This window comes from Diadema antillarum, unplaced genomic scaffold (assembly GCF_040938485.1).
Source record: "Diadema antillarum isolate AM-2024a unplaced genomic scaffold, OU_Dant_1.0 seq00001189_RagTag, whole genome shotgun sequence".
Lineage (NCBI taxonomy): Eukaryota > Metazoa > Echinodermata > Echinoidea > Diadematoida > Diadematidae > Diadema > Diadema antillarum.
This window is the reverse complement of record NW_027271987.1, coordinates 34,360-56,072: the sequence shown is the minus strand read 5'-3', so window position 1 is coordinate 56,072 and position 21,713 is coordinate 34,360.

The following is a 21,713-nucleotide window of genomic DNA, read 5'->3' as shown; positions in this document are numbered from 1 at the left end:
AGATGTAGTAAAACAGACAAGTGGAGAAAGAGAGATAGATAAGAGAAAGAGATTCAGAGAGATGGAATTCAAGTAAAAGAGAGAGATGCAGAGAGGTAGATCGAGTGAAAAGGGAGATGTAGAGAGGTGGTGGTAGAGTAAATGCAAAAATCTGAAAGTGAAAGAAAATCTAGAGAGTGAAAGACAGAGAGGAGAAAAAGACTAATGCAAAGAGGTGGAGTTAGAGTAAAAAGAGAGAGAGAGAGATGCAGGGAGGTGGATATGGAGTAAATGGAAGTGATTCTGAGAGATGGAGAGATTGAAATATGACAAAGAGGATAATAATATATGGCCATCCAGAGAGAAAAAAGATGCCTAAAAATTGGCAGCTGAGTGTGCAGTTACATAGAATCACATTTCTGTCAGTCCAATCCTTAACTCTCACATGAAACCTCTGCTATTGATCATCCAGCCAGCAGATCCAGCATTGAAAGCTATGAACAGGTACGACTCCAATGGGCAATACAATTCCCGTATTTTCTTGTTCCAATATATATCTCTCTGTTTAAGCACTTCTCAGTATGGTTTTTCTCTTGGTTGTAATCACTGCCTGGTCACTGCATTATTTTGTTGTCTGCTTAGTCGACTGTACTTCTCTCTCGGAGAGGTAATCCAACGATGTGACACATTTCTATTGTGCCAAACCAGGCATCTACTAATATGTCAGCATGCCAATATCATATGATTCTATGTCTTTGTTTTTATTCAACTGTCTATGTACCTGGCACACCAGCTGCTTGCAAATATATACGTGTATGTATGTTATGTATGTATGTATGCATATGTATATGTATATATGCATATGTATATGTATATATGTACTGGTATATGTTATACATGTATGTATATGTATAGTGTATGCATATATATATTTGCAGAGGTTATACTGTTATGTCAGTCCTTCTCACTACATTGCAAATTCTTTGTTGTAGTGTAATTTGACAACTAGAATAGTTTTTTAAGATAGATTATTTATTTTAGATAGGTCAGTTGACACTTGTTGACATACAAATATTTACTTGTATTTCCGTTTTGCATTATGAATCAGAATTTACCAGTTCATTATATTGCGACTAAAGAGAAGAAGTATTGCCAATGAGGGATCAGGAGAGTTTATTTTGTATAGCCATGTAAATGTGTAAAACAAATATAGGAATAAATATATTACATTGTGTATTTCAATATATGAAAGAATGCAGTCCGGGCAGACTGGTCATTGAAACAGGTGAAGCTTTCTGTTTCTGTTTAGTTGGGGGATGAGAAAATTTACAATTTTCAACCAGTGGACAGAAATGCACATTTCATATTCTGTATCATGTGGCGTTTATGTGACTTTTTTAAACAGGATATATGAATGACATCTGCTGGACTCAAAGCAAGATGAAAATGTTGTTAGTATGCATGTCATGTTATATGTACAATTGTATGTCATTGACATTTGCTGACAGCGATGCAAAAATATTCTTGTGGTCCATATGTTGTGTGTTCCGAATTTTAGCTTGCCTGAGTAATGTGTCATAATTGAAAGAAAGTATGTGGAGATATGATGCCTATTGTTTGTGTCTCTTCCCAGTCTGTGTAAGTATTTATTTAACACAGAACACTTTATATTTGTCTTTCATGAAACAAGCAGCAACATTTTGCATCCAAGAGAACAAACCCATGAACAAATAAAGCCATATCTGTCACGTCCAAAGCTATTTGCAACAAGAAGGAGAGTGGTAGTCAAACTTATGTACAGTCCCTTTTGAAATTTTAAGGAAAGTTCTGTCTGTGTGTGAAAAATCACTCCAAAAATGATCAGGCCCTCAATGTTATCAATTACAAGCTGATTATTTTTGTATGTAAGATGTTATCGCTGATGCCATGCTTTTAATATTATTGTGGGTTGCAAATTCTCACTGACGGCACAAAATCTGTAGAGCAGTAAGCTGCTGTAGGTTGTTCCAAGTCTGGAATCAAGATTTTGATTCACACTTTGTGTCTCATCACTGTTTTAAACTTGTATTTACAGTATAAACTTTAAGCTCTCTTCCTGAAGTCAGGATTAGAATGTCATGATAATGTCCTTTAGAAGTGTGTGATGCGACGGCTTTTGGCACATACTGTGCATTTCTGTGAAATGCTAATCCTGCAACCTTTTTTTACTCAATTTTTTTTTTCATGATATCAGGTGATAAGCTGTTAGCAATATTCACTAGTAAGTAATGTAGATCCTATGCTTGCACCTCAAAATCATCTGAAAGGCATATTGATTGTTGGACCCTGTGTGGCTGTGTCGTGATCGACGACTTTTGCTCGTGTCTATTTGCCTTTAGGTATTCTGTAGCAAGGTGAGGATGCTAGGCCACAAGACGCTGCGAGCTGGTCAAAATATTTTATTCTGAAAATGGGGGGAGGGGAGAGGTAGGCTGCTAAGTTTGCCAAGAGCCAAGTAAGTAGAAAAGTGGTGAACATGTTGACTTAGAAGACGCCTTGTGTTGGATAGCAAACAGGAGACGGGAGGGCAAACCAAGGATTCTCAATACCATAACGGGTCACACAGACTGACACCAGTGAGCTGCAGCCCAGGGCACTTCTAGCTCCCTCTCCTCACTCCCTGCCACTAGACTAGGCAAACTAGAAATGAAACACCCAATATTTGGACAGAATGGTGGCGAATTGATTTTTACTGAGCAGATTATTTGTGGAAATGAGTTCATAACATATTCATATTTGATGAGATGAGAGAAGCAAGGCTTTGGCTTATGCACGTACTGCTCATCTCTCTGAGGGAAGAGTCTGAATGTATTCAGCAAATAGACTTTTTGAAACAGAAAAATATTGGAAGTTCAAGGTACTCTCGTGCAAAGCTGTGTGACATTTTCCAAACTTTTCAGTTTGTGTGCGCACACAAAATCACAAACACATCACATTGTGCAAGTTGTCATTGATATTCATCTCTGCAAATTGTTGTTTGTTTTGTTGTATGAATTGATCATGAATACTTGTAACCTGTACAGAGAAAACCTGACGAATAAATTCTTCACAAATGAAGATGTGAGACCATAGTCAAGACAAAGAGAAAGATGTGTCCTGTTTGGTGGTTGTGAAAGAAGTGTCAATATTTGCAAAGCTCAAAGAACAAAATCAGAATCAGTGTGGAGTGTGTAGATGGATTGTAAAGGGCTGGATTACACACTTTTTTATCTGGCCTTAAATTTAGTGATTTCATTCTCTAATCATACATAACTAATCAACAGTCCATTGTGGATTCAAAGTAAACATGCAACACACACACAAACATCTTTCTGGTATGTAGAATTTATTTTTCTAGAGCATCACAAAAGAAACAGAACATTAACTACAGCCTGTATTCGATAAAATACAATGTATGTGTCTTCTTAATGTGTTGTGCTTAGGTGTGTATGTCTGTATGCATGCATGATCTGTGCTCAGCATTGGGTGACTTATAAGGCCATGACATGATCACGTCAAGTCACACGTGTAGTCGCAACCAATCTCCTTTTTCTATCAAAACAAGTGACAAGTGTGTATACTTTCAGTTTGAATTCCGTTATGAAGATGCTAGTATTGAGATATAACTTTGTTATCATGGTGAAAAGTCACATTCACATACACCACAAATGGCACATGATTTTCCACAATCTGGAATCTAATTAAGTATTTATGCAATTTTCTACAACTGGCTACCTTAGCTTATGGAAGGTTGGGTACTACACCCCGTTTCCAGATGTTTGTACACAAATTATTAATCTTTACATCATTTCACAACTCTCCCACTGAGCTGAACACCAAAATATCATTACACAATTACCACCTCTGTAGTCCTATGATAGTCTTCATTGCTGGGTTATTGCAAGGCTGCAGTTGCAGTATTTTATCTGAAGGATACAACTTTTTCTTACCAATAATAGGCCCTACGTCATGGAAATACAACTTGGTGTAGTTTTACAGAGTGAACATTTTAAGGGTCATCATCACACATAATATGACTTCATCACCTCTTCAGTATACATGGTTGCCTAGAATATCAGTTTTGTGAAGACTTGTGAAACTCGAAAAACGCCCTAACTTTCATTTTTTTATAATTGTTTTTCCTCATTAAAATCTCTCTTTTGTGATATATATCTTTTTTATCTATTTATACCCCCCAAACTTGAAGGTGGTATTGAAATGCAATTTTGATAAAAGAAGTTGATGATATTGTGTGAGGTACATGTTATAAGAGAATCTACAATAGAGTTAATGATATTGATCAACTTTTTGTGAGACATGAAAATGTTTTTGTTAAGGTTCTATGCTTTTCTCATAGAAATTCTTGAAGATAATTATCCTCTGTTTCATTATCATATCATTGTAAATTCATCCTGCATGTCCATTTCCATTATTATGACAGCATATCACACATGCATTGCCATTCTACCCCCATCCCCCCCCCAAAGAAAATTAAGAAATAAAAAGTAACATTAATAATAATAATAATGACAATAAACAAGAGACATTGTCACTGGTTGTGTCAAATCCATCAAACGTACGACCAAGTTTGTCACTTTTCCTCCTCAGTATATCCAAAGATAGGATCTTTGGTATATCTTTAAAAGGTTAGTTGGCTTTCCAAGCATCTTAAAATCCCTAGTCTCATCATTCTCTACCCTTTCCTGTAACATACGATCATGATACAGGTTTGTCCAGCATACTCTTGTAACTCTGTTATAATAGTGAATGTTGTTGTCAATGAGGGCCTTGGATTTTTTTTCTTCTTGATTGTTCCTTTTTATCTCATGGCTTTGGGTATATTATGGATATTTTGCAAATTCTGTACATTATTTGCATGAGTTTCTATTAATTTCCCCTTTTAAAATACATTCCATCTTCAAGATAGTAACCAGTTAATTTTACAAAAATAATAATAGCAAAATGTTACTACTGTAGTATCAAAATTTTCATGTACAAAGCACAGCTGAAAAGTGAATGATGAGTCGGTGTAAGTAATAAGCACAATAACCCATCCATTGGAACAAATTTCTGCAAGGAATTAAAAATGGCGAAGTGTTGCTGGTATTCAAAGAAATGTTGCATATGCGGATTATTTTAGTCAACGGCAAACTATTCTCTTTGATAAACTACAAAATGTCATACATGTATTTGCAAACGATATCGATCAGTGTTGGTAACTTAATGATTACGAGCTATAGATGGCGCTATGCAGGCACCAGTTCTCGCTCTCTTTGCGCCGACGCGACGCCCGACACTTCCCTTCACAGCTGCCAGTGGTAATTTTACCTTCTGCAGTTCGTTGATGGTTGCAATGAAGACCAGCCACGAGGGATCTGGAGAGGACAGAATGATATCAACGAGAAGTCTAGTTTGGTAAGGTTGAATTTGGATCAAGCTTGGTATTACTGCTGATATTGCCAAGAAAATGTTATGAAAAAACTTCTTCCCTATAATCAGAGGGAGTGGCGTACGCCAATTACCGGTCATGTCTTCATGAAAGAAAGAAAGAATTATTAAATACCTGCATAGTCTAACTCCTCTTCTAACTGCTCCTCAATTCAAATTTCTCTATTTTTTTTATCACATTATCGTCATCATCATATCAGGTGGCACAAGCATCCACTGCTGAAACAATGCATGACCAGACTAGTCAATATGAGTTGAAATGCCCCTAACAACTAATTTTGCTCAAAACACTTTTGTTCAAAAGTTACTCCATTTCGATGAAAGGGGATTTCTAATCTTATTTTATTTTTTGTTATGTGTATTTGGTGGGCCTGTCTAAGATACATCAAGAAACACATTTTTGGCTAACAGTGCTGTCAAAAGTCCTCCCTTTTCATGAACAGCAGTTGTCTCATTTGATGTGCCAGTAATCGTTTTGGCGAAACTTTTAAGAATTAACTTTGTCGTATTCGTTATAGTTGTTTCAAATGAACGTTAGAATGCAACTTCTAACTTGTAGATTTTCTTCGATGCAGTTTCGCAGATGTTCTCAAGAGAAAGAATTGTAAAGAGGAAAAGATACACAGCGGAAGAAGTAGGCAGAATCAGGGAAATGATGTGATGCCTAGTGACGTGATGCAGGTCATCGTAATCATTGTTGATCCTGATAAAATCTGGATTGATTGATATCTCAAATCATTAAATCTGGAAAATCACTTGCACTGATAAAGCGAGCATTATATCATGTGTACTTTCTATGTATAGTGTGTCTTCAAGGAATAAACCGTTGTGCAGAAGGAAAATTCGATATAGTATATATATGTTCAGAGTTATTATCAAAATAGTATTGCTATTAAAGCAAAATACGTGCGAAGAAGAAAACAGCCTCCATCTTTTCAAAAAAAAGAAGAAGAAGAAGAAGAAGACATTATCATGTTCACTTTTATCATGCAAAAACTATGAATGAAAAAGCACAGTCATTGGCTCCAATATCTGCTAACGACCGCAGGTAGAATGTACGGACTGTATCCTGCATAATTATTAACAGTATAGTTTTCCATTTTGCTTCCAGACTCACTTCGCTTGCAAATATCTCTCTCTCATAGGGTGAGGGTGTTCATGCAAATAAAAAATAAAAAAATACGGAGCGAAGTAAACGCCGTTATCGAGGGTATAGAGTTGTTTCCAGTATTTTGGGGTTGCTGATGTAACTATTCTGTTGAGATGTTCAGTGTTGTGAACCATGTACTCTAATTATGCCACTACCGCAATACTATTAACAATGTCTACAAGTCACATAAAGAAAACACTTCGTTGACCATCTTCAGAATGTTGCTTGACCCTCGCTCAAGTTTGGACTAAAATGAAATTCGCTATTCCGAAATACACAAATTCCGTATATATTTATACGGTTTATACGGTATTTCGAAGGTTCGTTATTCCAAAAATTCGATAGTCCGAAAATGAAATAAGATTTTTTTTTTCTTTTGATTCTGAAGGTTCGATAGTCTGAAAATGAAACAAGATTCATTAATCCGAAAACGGAACCTTATTTCGTTTTCAGATTAATGAAGCTTCGGAATATCGAAAGTTATTTCATTTTCGGATCAATGAACTATCGGAGTAAGGAACTGTAATCTACTGAAAGATGATGAGACGTCACGTGTCCCACGATGACGAGTCCAGGTCCTGAGAATGATGCATTAAAGTCTGTACGATGCGCGTCAATCGGCGTTTCTATGTTTAGCTGAGATTTCATTGCGCACCTGTATACGATATAATATATCTGTATTTACGAGTCCTATATCACTCCCTTTGTATAGACTATACAAGCGAAATAATTTCACCCGAAATCGCATCAATTACGCTGAAAGAAGATATTACTTTCCAAAACAGAAAATGACCGGCAAGAGAGAGGTTCAGTATAAACTGTAATCAATACACTCAACGAGCTTGCAGTCGAAAACTCTTCAACTTGGAACACCAACTTGGAAATATGAAGGGGAAAAAAATCACACATAATGAGCAAACTGTCTTCGACAAAGAAAGATAATTCACGTAACAAAAGCACATAAAGAAAATATCCACAGGAAACATTATAGCTTCTGTATGCATGTTTATTAAATTCTTTTTTATTGGGGCGGAGAAGAGACTGAAAATAGTAGCCACTTTGAGTAAAAGAGCATTCACTACGTTTTTCATGAATTTGAATTCTTTACGTTTCATCTTAAATATTAGGAGCGGGTATTTCGTTGGATTCAGCTGAGAATAAACAAGGAAGTAACAAGCCATACAAGCACATTGTTAATGGATTTCGATTGTATTACCTACAAACCAAAGAGTATAGAAGCTACGTTAAGATTGTATACTCTCGCGATTTCGCACGCAAACGGGTGTAGTACGCCATGGAGCCCCATATGGAGCCCAACGGCGGCCATTTTAGTAATAATACCGCGAGCTTCTTAACATGTGAGCCTATGGAGAAAACCCTACCTTTCTTTCATTTTCTTCATTCTTCACAGCGGTATAATTGTGTTTCAGGCCTCAAAATATCAGCAGAAGTATATTTTCTGTCGATACGTTAAAAAAAATTGAAGAAATTCCATTACTTTTCAATCTGTAGTCCTTCAAAGATTGTATTTGAGCTGACAAACGCCGTCTATCTCTTTCTCTCTCGGGCTACTTTAGCTCAAATTTTGTGAGACTGCATATTGGAAAATAAATGACATTTCTTCAATTGCATTTCATGGTTAGACAGGAATGATACTTCTGTATGATAAAACGAAGTCCTAAGTACATCTCTTCCCCCGTATACCCCCTAAAAAGGGGAAAAATGAAAGGCAGACATACTTAGTACATCACTACTACAAAATCAGGCTTCTGATCACGTAATATACGCCCTCTATCGGTCTGCCAGCTAATGGCGTCCGTATTTTGCCCATGAGCGTACTACGCACCGAACTAAAAGACTGTGTCTAGTTCGGTGGACCTACTACGCGAAATCGCGGGAGTATGCCACCGAACTAAAACATGTTTTAGTTCGGTGGAGTATACCCGCTTAAGGTGCGATCACACATCGCCGGTTTAGATGGCGGTTCTCAAACCGCCGTGAACCGTGTCCCAATGATGACGGAAAGCACTTAAACGCGATGTGACTACGTTCTCAACACGTTTTGAACACGGAGCAAACGCGGATTGACGCAGTAGTAACACGGATCTCCCCGGAAGGTGGAGGAGTCCATACCAAGCCCATGTAGTTGGATGCAATCAGAGCCCTTTCACTTGTCCTCAATGAGTTTCAACAAGGAGCGTTTTGCTTTGTTTGGTAAACACAATTTTAAAGAAACTATGAAACGTTGTAGCCCCCTGTGTTTTACAGATTGATATAAGTGATGCAACAAGCAAATATCTTCAAGTTTCAACGTGCTTTTTCTCTTTCTCTTAATGTTTTAAATATCTGTATTAACTGTCATTAAAAAGGCATACATATCAAAGCAGAATCCAACATAGTTTCAAAAGTTTCCTGTTCATTTGCAGGTTTATTTATCAAGTGATGTACAAGTACTTGCTTGTTTCAACATCTCTTTTTTAAACTAAGTTTTCACATAGTTATTTCGCGTATTGAATTTAAGATCTTGTTGCTTGTTTATCCACGTTTTCACAAAATTGCCCCTTCTTATACCTTTCAGAGCTCCTTGTGAAATATGAGCCTATGAGAGTTTCTAAATCGTAAGGGGAATTGTATGTGATACCCTCGATCCATTACAACAAACTGCTATGGCACACGTAGTATATGCCGCCCCAGAACTGTGGAACAGCACCCCAAGTGATAAAACATGCAAGTGGGCCATCAATAAGTCTAAAATGTTTTTAAAAACCTATCTGTTAAAATAGTAACATAGTGATTGTAGATGATAATTTATGCAGCATGTTGCTGTTTCTGAAATTACCTTTTCCTGTTTATCTTTTTGTTCCCCCTCTAAAGCGCATAGAGATCTTGCCAAAGGTATTATGCGCTATATAAGAACGGCAATGATGATAATATTGATATCTTTAACAACAGTCAATAAAAAGACATACATTATACATTATAAAAGAAGCATACAGTATATGTGTGCATGGTTTCCTCTTTACTTACAGGTTCACGTATATAACATAATAATGGTGTGTTGTTTTTTTCAAGTTTCAAACTTGCTTTTCCCTCTACTCTCTTAAGTTTCAACATATCTGTATCAACATGCAGTCTTACAAAAAGGCATACATAATCACGAAAGCAGAACCCAACATATTTACATAAGTCTTCTGTGTATCATTTATCAGGTTCACGTTGCTGGCCATCTTAAAAGCTGTTAAGCTTTAATAGAATTATGAACTTACCTTTTAATGTAAATGATGTACTATTGAACATGCCTAACAACTTTTTGAACATTAAACTTTATTTATTACTGTATATGTGCTAAAGAAGTAAGGAAACTATAGCATTGAATATATTTATCCGATCTTGTATTATGGGTTCATCTTTGCTTTTTTTCTCCATTTTTTATTGCTCCACCACGAAGTGTCGCCATTATTCTCTTTTAAGTTCATTGTTTCTTTTCTCTTGAAAATTATGGCGGTGTTAACACGGCATTATCACGGATCTTGCGGTGCAAACACGGAGGATGCCGTTCTTTACACGATGAACGGCGATGTGAACACGGTCCATTTCAAACCGCCAAGACCGCCACGAAAAATTAAACATGTTTAATTTTTCTGGCGGTTCCCCGCGGTTCCCCGCGGTTCTCGGGGTTCATGGCGGATGAGTGACGGATGACCACGGTTTGTGTACGGTGTAAACACGGTCTTTGGCGGAGCACGGCGATTTGCTGAACCGCCATGAACCGCCATCTAAACCGGCGATGTGTGATTGCACCTTAGCGTAGCTTCTATACTCTTTGCTACAAACTGCACTTGCGTAGGCCTCAATTCAGTCCAGTCAATACGCACCAAGTATTGTTGCGTCATGAAATATGTTGGGGTTGCCCCGGGTTGCCCACGTACAGCAATGGCGTGTATTTGTAGCTTACGCGTTTTTAGTAGACGGCGATTGGCTGAAAGTTGTTCACGCTACAGTGCGCGATGCTAGGTGACGAGTTGGTCTTGGGTCAACAAACAAACCCTTCACTCTTTCCTAGTGAGCTTCTGAGTAACGATCGTTATTGCAGTTGTTCTCTTTAAGAGCTTTCCGAATTCGCAGATATTCGAAGAATTTTGACCGATAGCTATTGGTTTTGACCTAGGCAGATCAATAGTAAGTTCTGTTTTGTAGTTTATTATGAAATTTGTCGAAACAATGGGGACATTTTGATCGTTTAATACCTATGTTTCTACCCATATATTACATACCTATTTTCAAATAATCTGAAAGAATACATGGATTTATAGCAAGACACAAATATATTGCAGTGTATGACTCTAAAGGGTTTGGTAGGTATGATGTCATTATCTATTTAATTGATATTAACGTACATGTATATAACAAACTTGTAATTATTTTGTTTCTGGTTATGCCAGGCTATGTCAGATATTCAAGCTGTGTCTACGGACGGAGCTTTGTCGGCTCAGAAACAGCGCAGAGCCAAGTGGATGGCTAAACGAAAGCAGCGGCTGGCTCTCGGGCCGGCATGCGACCATGCTGCCGAGATACTCCAAGCCATCAAGATTGTCAACGAACGGGGTGACAAAACTACCCCTCGTGATGATGTGCTGATCGAGGGCGACTCATCGGCAGTACAAGAGACCGTGGAGTCGGCAATGGTGTCTGCCCACGGAGATGACGTTGCCCAGACCACAGAACTTACTTCCGCTTCCACAGTCGAAGCGGTCCATGAAAATGTTGTCGTCGACCATAATGTTGAGATCGACGACAATGAGGCGACAGTGTTGCCAACAGCAGATGTGCCCAGAGATTGGCAAACAACGTCAGGAGACGGCCAGGTAGAATTTCACATGACTTCAACTTGTCCATTCCTTTAAGTGCTTATTTCTCATTGCTGATGTCAACAGTAAAAGTAATAAAATGCAATGAATCAATATGAAACACGATTTTGTCAAAAGGTTTTGTTTTCAGATGAGATCTGCGTTTCGTTTTGTTTCACTTTGTTATTGTCTTTTGAGGGCATCTCTATAATGGAAGTAAAAAAAAAATAAGTATGAACATGTCTTCGTGCGTTTCGTTTCCTTCGCACAGCAATGTCATCTTTTTTTATCGATGAAGACATAAAAATGAGAAGCTTATGTCTAAACACGATCGTATATCATTTGGAATTTGCAGGCTTCTGACAAAACTGAAGTGCCGTCTTCCTTTCCACATGCTACATCTTTGGAGCTCCTTTCGGAAATTCACGAAATCTTCCCTCTGCTACAAGACATTCCTGACTCCAACCAGCACACGAGTAATCAGTGCACTCCTGCTTCATGCAGTCAGAGTACTGAACCCGAACAGGTAAATGTTTGCTATTTCATTCATACTTTATTCCTTACATTGTTTTACAATTATAATATTTTTGACGAAAATAAACTTTAGCTCAAAACAATTAAAACTTACTCTATTACGCACAGGACAGCTCTGGATTTTATATAAACACATTACCACAGTAAGAATAATCCGATCAAAATAAATGATTTAATTTAGACAGGTGAAGGAAATAAAAAACAAAAGCACGAAAACAAAAATCCGCCATTAGAAAAAACGGGTCTTTTCTGCCATCGACGCCAATGATAATATTCTGTGTCAACTCACACTGTCCTCATAGTTTTCATTTGGGCGTCGATTTTTCTTTACAGGATATCCATTCTGTTGATGAAAATACATCATCGAGCACATGTGAAAAATCTCCAGCGACCTCTCAAAGGTAAGTAATTCTTTCTTTCATTAGTTGTAGTCATTAAGGTATATAGTTTGATGTCACATATTCTGTGGTTAATTTTGTTTCTTGACGATCTGCAAAGTCATCAACCTTTGCATTTGGTTGACAATCAAAAGTGTGAAGTCAATCAATGCTGTGGAAGTCAATTCTTCAAGACAGGTTATTGCGTACCCGCTGTAATGTACTGACACACTTATTTTTTGTTTGTCTTTCATTCCACTCAAGTCATTTAAAGTATAAAATATATATATATATATATATGTAATGTATATTTTGCTCATTGTGACTTGTCATCACTGCAGGTATCCGACAGGGAGCGCCCAAAGCAGTCAAAACGTTGATGAAGTTGTCGTTAACATGCTGCAACAGAAGGTCAAGTGTCCATCACTGACTTTTGATGACCTTTCGACTTTCAACTGCGGCCACAGCGTGTCGGTAAGTCTTTTGTAATCATGATTGCAAAGCTTTGTAAATGAGAGAACACAATTTTCATCAATCCTTTTTTTTCCGTTCCAAGCAATTACAATGCAAAAGTTGTATGTATAATACAATGTCGCCAGCAAATTACGATATCATGTATACACCCTTTGCTTTTCTCTCTTTGTACAATATTTCAGAACATGAACGGTCTACTTGAGATTGGTCGTGGTAGCTACGGCCGTGTTCTCCTAGCCCGACACAGCAAAACATCAACTCCCGTAGCCATCAAAGAGCCCTTCCGATCCAACAACTATGCCTCACCTGGCGAACTGGTGGACGAACTTAAAGAGACAAGAAGGCGAGCCAATAAGGAGGCTCTCGTTCACCAGCTTCTCTCGGACAGTCCATACTTCCCCCGTTTCTTGGGAACACTTGACAAAGGGAATGACCTCTGTCTGGGAGTGCAGTTTGTTGGAGACAGTGAAACGGGACTCAGCTATCCACTTCTTAACCCACCTCCTCTCTCAACCAAGGACGGCCTCAACATCGCCGAGGACGTCGTCAGGGGCATGATGGAGCTCCATGAGAACGGACTCCTCCACAACGACATGAAAAGCGACAACGTCCTTCTGGAACGCCGAGGAAGTGGCTACCGAGGCGTTATCATCGACTTTGGCATGGTGTCATCGATGACCTCCCCGCTTCAAATGTTGGGTCTCCCAGAAGCCGTCAAGTTTGCCTACCTGCAGGGGGAAGAAGCGGACTATCTTGCCCCCGAAATCGTGCTCGACGAAGAAAAGACATCAGTTCACTCAGACATCTTTTCACTAGGTGTCATCTTGATGGACATCGCACAGGTGCTTGACGGTAAGTTTTGCAATAGTTTTGTCGACACTTGATCATTGTTGGTCGAGTATCTGTGATTCGCCAGCTTGCGATTATGACATGTTTTTCCATAGATAATTTATAATTCTGATAAGCAGCTAATCACTGGTAATTACCTTAATCAATCACAGCTCGATGAGGATGTGGAATCTTATGATTGTATTCAAAATTATTTCTTATCGTCTAACAGGCATCCGTCCTATAAATTCATATCGTTTCTCTTATTTTAGACAATAAATGATTATTTCTAATGGAAATGAAGACAGAAAGATTTGTCCACGGTTTTGTCTGTAGTAATTTTGTGCAATTTCAGTAAATAATGTTTATATACATGGTAAATCAATCCCTTTACATAGTATATCTTATATTTTCTATTCACTCACCTTGCAGATTCACGATCTCCAACCGTTCAGAAACTCTCTTCCCTCGGCATGAGATGCAGAACGAGAAACCCAGAATCCCGTCCGAGTCTCACAACAATTCTTGAGGAAATCATCGAGCTGAAAAGACGGTTCAAACGCCCACCTTTTTGGAAGCGCCTTTTCAAGAAATTGCAAAAATAAAACTCTGTATCAGACTTTCAGCAGACATTTAGGGGTCAAAGGACCACCGCCTTGTAAAGATATTGTAAATAAACCATTGTAAAATATTCCATATTTCTTACATGTGTTGTCATTTCTGCGTTAATTGAAGTACAAGTGTACTGATATTGATTCTTTTTTGGGGAGGGGGTGGGGAGAGGTCGGATTTCCACGTAGCCTATCTATACGAATTATCAATTGAAGCATCAATTTGAAGAATTATACCGATAGAGTAAATATACATGTACACAAATCGAATCAAAATCTTGAAACTTACTCGCACAGACAAGCAATAACGTACTGAAGTTTGAAGTTTGAATTTGAAGTTTATTTAACATAAAACCATTCATATATTATTTACAATTTCATAAATCATTCATACATTAGAAAATATGATAATATGTTTGTGATTGTGTGTGTGTGTGTGTGTGCGTGTTTCTGTGTGTTTTGGCGTTATGGACATTATCACGTGCACTTATATCGCGTCATTATAAAAACTACAAACTATAATTACAAAAAGAAAACAACAACAACAACATTGAAAGCACAGAGTCATTACGTCAGTTATAATTATTTTATTCTATTTCATATCAAACAACCACAGGTGCGGGACAATGAACAGACTGCATCCTGCCTAAACATTACCTTTCCTTTTTGCTTCCAGACCCACTTCGCTTGCAAATATTAACTTCTTGCGAGATACTTAAAACCATGTTATGAAATGTTAAAGAACATACATTATTCTAAGACCGGTTTTGCAGTGGCCGGGAAATCCAAAACCAAAGTAAAACAAAGCGATGCTATTAAAAGGTGGATCCCACCTTTTCTGTATAGGGTTGCTTTGTTTTGGGTATCTCAGCCATTTAAATATGAATTTTCATCAAATACACTTTGATGTCTTCTTACAATTATATTCTCTTTTTTTTCATAAGAGGTTTGTCATTATCTTACCAAAAAAAAACAAAAAAACAAAAAAAAAAAACTGTAAACCTCAGGTTCAATCTCAACCGAAACTGTACCATCCCTTTATGCTACGGAACGAAGTAAACGCTATTATGGAGGCTTTAGGGTTGTTCCTAATATTTTGGTGTTGCTGATGTAACTATTCTGTTGAGATGTAAAGTGTTGTGAATTATGGACTTCTTATGCCACTACCGCAATACAATGAAATATGTCTACAAGTCACTTTAAAAAAAAAAAAATTTCCTTGACCACCTTCAGAATGTTGCTTAACCCTCGCTCAAGATTTAGTATGAGCTAAAATGCAAATTCGCTGTTCCAAAATACACAACTTCCGTATACACATAGACGTTCGTTAATCCATAAACGAAATAGGGTCCGTTAACCAAAAATCAATGCGGTATTTACAAGGTTAGTTAGACCGAAAATGAAATACAGTTCGTTATCCCGAAGATTCGATAGTCCGAAAATGCAACAAGGTTCGCCAATCCCAAAATAAATAGATTTAAAAAAATAGATAACGAATTAACCTTTGGAAATACAGAGCTTATTTCGTGTCCAGATTGATGAACCTTCGGAAAATTGAACCTTATTTCATTTTCAGATCAAGGAACTTTCGGAGTAAGGAACTGTTATCTACTGAAGATAATGTGACGTCACGTATCCCACGATGACGAGTCCAGAGCCCCATTTTTCTAGGAGAGGCTAGGATATCATAGAAACTCTTGCTGGAATCGCAACCTCCCATAGCAATAGCCAATCAGGAAGCTGGATTCTTGTCGTTAGCATAAGAATTACCATTCCAGCAAGAATTGATGTCATATCAACTTTTTATAAAACTGGGGCCAGGTCCTGAGAATGATTTCCCTTTGTATACACTATACGTACGAATTACGTTCACCTGAAATCACCTCAATAACACTGAAAGAAAATATTACTTTATTAAATAGAAAATGACCAGTGAGAGGAGAGGTTCGGTAGCCTGCAATCAATACACCCAGCGAACTTGCAGTCGAAAATTCTTCCAATACCCACTAGGACATTTGAAGAAAATAAAGAATACAGATAATTAGCAAACTGAAGGAGGAGAAACTGAAAGCAGTGGTCAGTTTAACCCTAACTAGGCCGGGCTATTTAGGTAGATGATAGAGCCGGGGGGGGGGGGGCCTCCCAGGCCCCCCTCCAAATCTCGGCAGTCGACTGCGCGATCGCGACGAGATTTGGCACATACATTGCCTATGATGTAATCTAAAGTACCATGAATTAATTTTTTTGAACATTATCATTTTTACTAAATTATGCTAATTTATGCATAATGATGGATGAAATCAGACAATTTAGTATAAATCACTAAATAAAGCTCAAAGCAGGCACATTTTTGTGTAAATATTCTTTTTAGTGTCCTTAGCAAATGTAAGAGAAAAAAATTGTGCAATCAGAAAAAATTTCTTAAGTATTTCATTGTTTTTTGAATTTCTTATGTATTTCCTTGTTTTTCGACTTTATGTTTTTCATTGTTTTTTCGATGAAATTTGTCCGCGACATTGTTCCGAGCAAGAAAATATGTTATGAATTGATTTCAATCAATAAAACCCCCAAACAATCATGCTTTTATAAAATTTGCCTGTAAACACAGTTTGCATTGAAATTGTACACGAATTCACGTTTTTGAGCAATTTTTGGTCTGACATGCACGTACATATTTATGCGCAACTTCGGAACCGCGCACCCGGGCATCGCAAATTTGGTGTCAAAAGATGCGGGAGACTCGAAAGAAAACAGTCATGAAACGTCGCGGCGATAGCTTTTTGCGATAGCGATACATCGCGCGAAACGTCGAGGGGTGGGGGGCGCCTCGGAGGCCCCCCCCCCCCCCATCCCCCGGCCTAGTTAGGGTTAAGTAGAAGAGCAGTCTTTACGTTTCATCTTAAACATTAGGAGTGGGAATTTCGTCGGATTCAGCTGAGAATTAAACAAGAAAACAATGTTTGTTTCTAGATTAAGATTATCTTAAGTACACAGTATCAATCCGATGTGGGTTGAAAGTTGAAAGTTTATTGACTCAATCCCTCAAATTGGGATATGTGAGTTCAAAAGCAACATAATTATGTACAAGATATGTAAGGAAACGTTACAGGCACCGCCTGCGAGAACTAAAACACGAACTTATAGATACATACAAAATGTTCTAATACCAAAGTCTTCTAAGTCATCTTGAAAAATCACATTTGCAAAAAAAAAAAGAAAGTCATTAGACTGCATGATACTGTTTTGGTATAGGCTCTAAATTATTTATCACTAATCAAAATATTGAACAATTTCTTTACAGAATTTCACCATCTCCACCAATCCCTCCTTAGTAGTGTCATGAAAAAGTGAATCCATTTCAAGTACATTTGGGTGTTTATAATAATAATAATTAGCATTTTTACCGCGCTTAATACATGGTTTCTAAGCGCCTGTTTCTAGAAATATTTCCTAAAGGACAAGTTCACCTTCATAGACATGTGGGTTGAGTGAATGCAGCAATATTAGTAGAACACATCAGTGAGAGTTTGAGCAAAATCGGACAATCCGTTAAAAAGTTATGAATTTTTGAAGTTTCTGCTCAGTCACATGAGTACAACGATATAAAGAAAGAATAAAGAAAATTCAACATATTTCCATTTTTCTCGCATAGCAAAAGAACACTCGACTTCTCTCTTTCAGAAGGCAGGGGGAATGATATTACCCTTAACGCTTTATTCAAAAAGTAAAGTTTTGTGAAATTCTCTTTTTATTTTCCTTATATAGTTGTACGCATGTAACATCATACACTGTAGTAGTCTTCTCTTCCAGCAGTGACTGCGCAGATACTTAAAATATTCATAACTTTTGAACGGATTGTCCAATTTTCTTCAAACTTTCACTGATGTGTTTTATTAATATTGCTGCATTCTCTCAATCCTTATGTATATGAAGGTGGACTTGTCCTTTAAGCGCTTGTTTACGAGACTTATGGAAAAAAGGGAATATTGAAATAAATAATGAAATTCATTACCAAACTGGCCGAGAGAGTAATTTTGCACGAATTATTTTACTTCTTGGGATGGTCGAATGCCGTCCCGTCACCGCTGGTAACTTGTTATTCAAACACCTAAAGCGACAGAAAAATCGTAGGACTTCATTCAATCAAATGGGACTTAATTGAATCCAATAATTCTCAAATTCAAGTTCATGTTTAAGCATTCTATGAATTCTGCACTTTGCGTTAGAATATATTATATACCTCATTTCTAGAATCTGATTGGTTAAAAGGGGAGTCATTAAAATAGCTGTGCCCTATTTTTGAGTTACTGTGACCGGGGCCCGGGCACAGTTAGTAAATAGGTTTTAAAAACAGTCGCGACCCCGTACACATAGATCGCTCATATGTACGCACCAATGATACGACCGCCGCGCATTCGATCAGCGTGCTGTAAAAGAGACTAGCGGACTGGTTTGGAGACAGTCGGAACTCGCAACCCCGTACGTACATACACTGTGTACACATAGATGATCACTCATGTACGCACCAATGATACGAACGACCGCCGCGCTGTCGATCAGCATTGATTACAACTTACAAGTGCTGTAAAAGAGACTAAAATCTATATTTTCGGTATATAAAACAAATAATGACTGCTTGATATTCGGGGTACAGTTAAAATTATGTAGGCCCTCGGTGATGTGAAAACCTTAACCATGCCCTCAGCTTCGCTTCGGGCATGGTACGGTTTTCACATCACCTCGGGCCCATAATTTTAACTGTGCCCCTCATAGCAGTCATTATTTGTATACTGCATTATGCCAGTCTTGTGCACTTGCATACTAAGTAGACCTCGTACAGTCCAGGCAATACGCACGAAGTATTGTTGCATCATAAAATACATTGGGGATGCCTTGTATACAGCAATAGCGCGTATGTGTAGCTTCCGCGTTCTTAGTAGACGGCCATTGGCTGAAAGTTGTTCATGCTACAGTGCGCGATGCTAGGTTACGAGTTGGTCTTGGCTCACCAAACAAACCCTTCACTCTTTCCTACTGAGCTTCTGAGTAACGATCGTTATACAGTTGTTCTCTTTCCGAGCTTCCGAATTTGCGGATATTCGAAGCATTCTGTCAGTTATTGGTTCTGACATTGACAGATCAATGGTAAGTATTATGAAATTTGTCAAAAGAATGGCGACATTTTGATCTATTTATTTGTTATCTTCAAATTTCTTAAACAGTAAAAGAACTCATAGCAAAACACAGACACATTATATCGCAGTGTGTGATGGCTCTTAAGGATTTGGTAGATATAATATTACTATCTATCAAATTGATATTAACGTATCAATACCAAACTTTCAATTATTTTGTTTCTGGTTATGCCAAGGCTATGTCAGATATTCAAGCTGTGTCTACGGACATAGCTTTGTCGGCTCAGAAACAGCGCAGAGCCAAGCGGATGGCTAAACAAAAGCAGCGGCTGGCTCTCGGGCCGGCATGCAACCATGCTGCCGAAATACTCCAAGCCATCAAGATTGTCAACGAACGGGGTGACAAAACTACCCCTCGTGATGATGTGCTGATCGAGGGCGACTCATCGGCAGCACAAGAGACAGTGGAGTCGGCACTGGTGTCTGCTCACGGAGATGACGTTGCTCCGACCACAGAACTCACTACCGCTTCCACAGTCGAAGCGGTCCCTGAAAATCTTGTCGTCGACCAGAATGTTGAGATCGACAACAATGTAGCAGATGTGCCCAGAGAGTGCCAATTAACGTCAGGAAACAGCCAGGTACAATTTCATCTTCCCTAAACTTGACGATTTGTTCAGTTTTAATTCGTCTTTGCTGATGCCAAACATAATACAGTAAATAACAATAAAATACAATGAATCGATGTGAAACAGGATTTCGCCAGAAGGTTTTGTTTTCAGATGACATCTGCGTTTTGTTTTGTTTCACTCTTTTATTGTCTTTTGATGGCATTTGCATGAAAGTGAAAGACACAAAACAGAGAAAGAAACTACGAACATATCTTCCTACGTTTCGTTTCCTTTTGCAGTAATATTTTCTTTTCATATCGGTAAAGCAGGAAAGTGGGAAGCTAATGTCTAATACACGATTATATATCATTTGAAATTTGCAGGTTTCTGACAAAATTGAGAATCCGTCTACCTCTCCACCTGCTACATCTTTGGACCTCCTTTCGGAAATTCACGAAATCTTACCTCTTCTACAAGATATTCCTGGCTCCAACCAAGAAACTGGTAGTCAGTGCACTCCTGCTTCATGCAGTCAGAGTACTGAATCTGAACAGGTAAATATCTGTTATTTTATTCATAGCCAGTTCCTACAACGTTGTTTATCATTTATTACCGCAAGATTATTAGATACTTCACTTCATACGCACATGGACAGCACTGGATTTATATTTACACATAATCAGAATGAGAATAATCCACTTAAAATAATTTACTTTAGACAGGTGAAAGAAATGAAAATAGTAAAAACAAAAATAACAGCAACAACAACAGTACAAAAAAAAATCTGACACTAGAAAGTCACGGGTCTTTTCTGCCATCGCCCTAAAACGTCATAAAGCAATGATAACCGAACTAAAAGACTGTTTCTAGTTCGGTGGACCTACTACGCGAAATCGCGGGAGTATACCCTCTTAGCGTAGCTTCCATACTCTTTGCTACAAACTGCACTTGCGTAGGCCTCAATTCAGTCCAGTCAATACGCACCAAGTATTGTTGCGTCATGAAATATGTTGGGGTTGCCCCGGGTTGCCCACGTACAGCAATGGCGTGTATGTGTAGCTTACGCGTTTTTAGTAGACGGCGATTGGCTGAAAGTTGTTCACGCTACAGTGCGCGATGCTAGGTGACGAGTTGGTCTTGGGCCAACAAACAAACCCTTCACTCTTTCCTAGTGAGCTTCTGAGTAACGATCGTTATTGCAGTTGTTCTCTTTAAGAGCTTTCCGAATTCGCAGATATTCGAAGAATTTTGACCGATAGCTATTGGTTTTGACCTAGGCAGATCAATAGTAAGTCCTGTTTTGTAGTTTATTATGAAATTTGTCGAAACAATGGGGACATTTTGATCGTTTAGTACCTATGTTTCTACCCATATATTACATACCTATTTTCAAATAATCTGAAAGAATACATGGATTTATAGCAAGACACAAATATATTGCAGTGTATGACTCTAAAAGGTTTGGTAGGTATAATGTCATTATCTATTTAATTGATATTAACGTATATACCAAACTTGTAATTATTTTGTTTCTGGTTATGCCAGGCTATGTCAGATATTCAAGCTGTGTCTACGGACGGAGCTTTGTCGGCTCAGAAACAGCGCAGAGCCAAGTGGATGGCTAAACGAAAGCAGCGGCTGGCTCTCGGGCCGGCATGCGACCATGCTGCCGAGATACTCCAAGCCATCAAGATTGTCAAC